Source organism: Cryptomeria japonica, chromosome 5 (genome assembly GCF_030272615.1).
Source record: "Cryptomeria japonica chromosome 5, Sugi_1.0, whole genome shotgun sequence".
Taxonomy (NCBI): Eukaryota; Viridiplantae; Streptophyta; class Pinopsida; order Cupressales; family Cupressaceae; genus Cryptomeria; species Cryptomeria japonica.
The window spans coordinates 909,149,184-909,154,397 of NC_081409.1; positions in this window are offsets into that span (position 1 = coordinate 909,149,184).

The window sequence follows — 5,214 nt, forward strand, 5'->3', positions numbered from 1 at the left end:
TTTTGTAGCTAATTAGTTGAAAGTCTTAGCATTGATGGAGGTAAACCACTAGAGACAATAAAGTGATGGAAATAGGAGGAGTTTTTCTTTGGGTACCGATATTTGACATTTAAAATTAAAAATGGTAGAAAGAATGTAAAGATATCAGTTGAATTTGAAAATTGAATTGGGAATAGGATTACATAAAGAAACCTTTGACAATTTATAAGAATAGTGAGGCATCGATGACAGAGGTGTGGAGAAGTGACCCAGGAGAAAGGAGAGGGTGCACAAGAGTAAGGACTAGTGTGTGGGAATTTTCTCTTGTGAGAAACAAAGAATAGAAGGAAGGCTGTGTAGTGGTTTGTAAAGAAGAAGGGTTGTGTGTATGGGAAATAAATTATAGAAATGCGCTGAGCTTAGTAATAGCATTAAATATTATTTTGCAGATTTGATATAAATAAAATTTCTATTTTTTGTTGCATTCTAATAGTTTCATTGTGAACAGAGAGTCTCTATTTTAGCTATGTCTTTCTAAGTTTTTGAATTGATAGGTAGAGAGAAATTTCTTTGTCTCTGCTATGTCTCTTTCGTATACACACATCTCCATTCCATCATTCACACTCACACATCACGTGCTTCTACATATATACTGGAGGACATATACACAAGAATAATCTGTCGACCTAGCTCAACATGTTATTCAATAAAATATTGACCAAGTCGGCCTCCACAAGATATCAGCATGCTTTTACATAATCCATTCACCGATGCATATACCATGATTATCGGAATGTGACAGGGTCATCTAGACCCATAGATACTGACCCATTATCACAAAACTCAAGCATAATGTCTCCAAAGAGATTCCACACATACCAAGAGTACTTCAACACAAAACTTGAAGATATACAATTGACATGATGAAAATAGCTGATACTGGGATACAAGCAAACACAATACATAATTCCAGAGATAGGAATCTTCCGGATATCACTCCATTCTAACAACTCCATTTTACTACTGTATGCGGTGAAAAATGATGGTGATAAATTATTGTAAAACCAGAAAGATCCAACCATAATAAAACCTTAATTCTACAACCAAACATTCACCACACCCCAATGAAGATACCTAAGAACATGCAAATCAACAAATGAACAATAATACCATTCACATGCCAAGTAGGGTTTCAATCTCCATTGTCTCCTATCTCCATTGATCTTGTTTGATATATTTTTCTCTCAAATTTTGTAGGTGCACAAGAGCTCAACAAAGAACGAATTGTGATTGAAGTTGCTTGATTGCAAGAAGGCTTGATTGCATAAGGTGATTAGGCGCATTGATTAGGGTTAATAATGATTAGAGTATCCTCTTATATAGAAGATACTTTAGAAAATAGAGGGATAAGATTAAGAGGTGAAATAAATAAATGGTTGGCTAGGATTAAATGATAGGTAGAAGAAATAATAAAATAATGAAGAGGATAGGTAAATGAGGATTAAGAGATAAGTGACATGTGTCATGGAGGAAAAAGATAATAAATTAATTAATTAAATAAATATTTATTTAATTAATAGAGGAAGTGGGACCAATTAAATAAATAAATAAATTATTTAATTTAGGAGAAAGATAATTTAAATAAATAAAAATATTTATTTAAATGAGAAAAGGGTTAGAAAAGGCTAAATGGATTAATTAAATAAATCTTATTTATTTAATTAATAGAAGACCTAGGATAAAATAATTAAATAAATACAAATATTTATTTAATTAAAGAGGACAATTTTAGGTGTCTACATTTTGCCCCTCTTTGAGACAATGCCGCTTGTCGCGTTGGCTCAAAGAAGATAAACTGATACAAAGTTGCCTCAAGACAAGAATGATATGCCCCCTTGAAATATTGGATGGAAAAGGTGCAGACAGTCTCTCGATAAGAAAGAAAGACTAGAAAGATTGACAGGATAAGGTGACAAGTTCACATGGGAAAAAGAGACTGACTCGGGAAGCAAAGACTAACACTAGAGACTAGGGCTAAGCAACCTATATGTACAGGCCACAAGGAAAACATCCTCATTTGCATCCGCAACATCTAGGAGATTAGAGCACCTATATCCTAGAGAGCAGGCAACAAAGCAGGAGAGATGGTAGATAGGCTTCACAGGTTTGACCGCATCCAACGATTCCAGAGACCAGATGACATGGGTGAGCCGGTATGTACCTGAACCTCGCTTTGTACATTTTTGCATTTATTGCTGCATTTAATGCATTTTAGAATAGTTGAGAAAAAAAGAGAAAGCACCATTTTAGGTCTTAGCACATCTAGGTTAGGGTTTGCACGTGTCTAAGATGAACGGTTGTGTCTAGGTTAGCTTAGGGCGCATTTAGAAATGTAATCACGTCTATTGATGAATGCAGGTGTGTCTGTATCAAAAAGTTGTGTTTTTGAAGAAGAGAACCACGTATGTGATGAATAGGTGTGTCTGTGAAGCAAAAGTGTGTTTATGTCCAACAGTGTCACGTCTGTGCCAAGAAAGCATATTTATGCTATCAAAACGCGTATAGGTAGGGTAAAAACGTGTCTGCATAGCAGAAACATGTCTGTGTCTAGGATCAGAAAAAGTTGATAGTTCTGTGATGAACATATGCTATCATTTGGATAAACTACTGAGAGGATTCACTCAACAAGTGCCCTAAGAAAGAAAAACTTGAAAGATAGGCTAGAATTGACAATTCTATGATAAACATACATTGCCAACTGGATAGACTACTGAGAGGATTAACTCAACAAGTGCCCTAAATAGGTAGGTTTGCTAAGCTGAAAATAGGATAAGCCGTCGAATTGATAAAATTTGGCGAGTGCTCTAACAAGATAGGATCATGTGCAATGTGATAAACATATACACTAATAGGATGCAACACCATGTGATAAACATAAGCACTAGGATAGGAGTAGCACTATGTGATGAACATGAGTACTACTAGAATTGATATGATCGATTTTATTGGATGTAGGGGTACTTGCCCCTGTTAGAGTCATGAGAGGGATTTCTAGTGACTCAGTGATTGCGACCAGAGTTGAACTTCGAGGAGCGTGCTAACATTGAGGCTATGAGCTTGAGACATGTTATGTATATGCCAAAGATTAGGGAGAACACAACATTTCTATCTGCTCTTGCGGAGAGATGGCACTCAGAGACTTGCACATTTCATTTGTCAACTGGCAAGATGTCATTTACCTTAGAGGATGCTTATAGGATACTGCGGGATCAGATCCATGGGGATCTCGTAGTATATGACCGAGAGGGAGACAGGGACGTACTTAGATGAGTCTTTAGAGACCCAGATCTAGAGCTCAGACTAGGACATTTGATCTGGGATGCCATGTATTCTAGCGGATAGAGACTAGAAGCAATGGTGGGTGGGGTTATCAACAAGTTTTTATTTCTCGACAGGGCTTCATGGGGTCTAGCTATCGTATGGGGGAGGACATTGGAGATCCTCATGACACAACATAGGAGATTCCCATGGGGGCCATGCATTTTAGCACATTTGTACCATGAGCTACATCAGTTTGTCTACCTCAGTGGATGCGAGCTAGGGTGTGGGGTTTCATTGCTGCAGGTGTGGGCATATGAGCACATCATTGTTACTAGGCCAATTCATTTCAGGTTTAGAGGACACGGGCAATCATATGTACATTTATATTGCATGGTTACTTCCTGTAGTGTCCCTCCTAGACTTGCATTTTGATTTATGTTCTGAAAGACTTATGATGGATACTTGGATGATTATTTATGACTCTACTGCTATCTTAGATGATATCATTGATATTAGGACTTTATGTGGACTTATGATTATTCAATATGACTCATTATGTTTTGGAGATTCATGTGATTGATGATGCTAGACATATTACATGATATATGGAATTTTGATGATTCTTATGGATGTTAGTGTGTAGTATCACCTTAATGGATGGATTTATATAACTCATGGATTTACATGTGATCATTTCTCATGTGGGTTGTATGATTTATGATGGTACTAACCCTATTTTATGATTATGATTCTATGAAGTGTTTGATGGTAATATGTGTGACTATCTTCGTGAGTAGAGACGATGTCATATCGCTCATTACGAGCATGATATGCCATCACGATTGTCTATCACTTGTCTGTTTATCATGATGTATATGTTGTGTTTAGTGTTTGATGCAAATTTGCAGGTACCAAAAATTGACTCCACCTTGCTTCGTAGGTCTGAGTGTGTCTTTATCCCAATGGAAAGTTGATGGAGATGACATAGTTTCCCTCACACACTCTAGGTCTAAGTTGTGTACCTTGTCAAGTACACCATGACGTATTTGAGTTTAGAGTCTTGTGTTGTGTTCTTTCCTGGGTGTAAAATGTTTAGAGTTATGGTTATTTATTTGGAGATGTGAAATTATTTGATTATTTAATAATTATCTTTGATGGTTATTTGATTAAATTAATTATCCAATTTAATGATTAATGGAGATTTAATTATGTATGGTTTATTTATTGATTTATGATTTATGATTTATGATTTATTAATTATTTGTTTCTTTTTTTTATTGTTTAATTAATTTAATTTAGTTTAATTTATTTTGAATTATTGTTTATTTATTTAATGGATATTTATTTTTAATTAGCTTCCATATATTTATTGAATTTTATTGAATTATTATTATTTGGGATTGATATTTATCCTCTTTTATTTAATGGCTTTAATTTATTTTATAGCCCTTGGGTTATTTTATTTTATTGGGCTTGGTTATTGTTTGATTTTATAATATTTAATCTATATCCCCTTGTTATGCGAGTAAATAGATTTAATATAATAGTTACCTACCCTTTATTACTATTGGGTAAGATTGTATTGGGGAAATAAAATTTAATATATAGTTTGGGTAGGTAGATTATATTGTTTTTGGGAATATTTTGATTGGCCGACGTTTGGCCATAGTTTTGAATGGTTTTCTATTTATTTTTCTTTTTGGAATGGTTGTCGAGATAATCATCCGACAGATTGAGGAGCTTGCTTTTGATTTGGATTGGGAAGTTGGCTTGTGGAATTTGGAATTGATTGAAGTTGGTTTTACTTCATATTTCTACACCCTTTTTGGATTGCATTCGCAGGTTGGTGAATTTCTCCTTGAAGTTTTTGTTTTCCGGAAAGATTATCTTCCTTATGACTTTGATATTTTGATT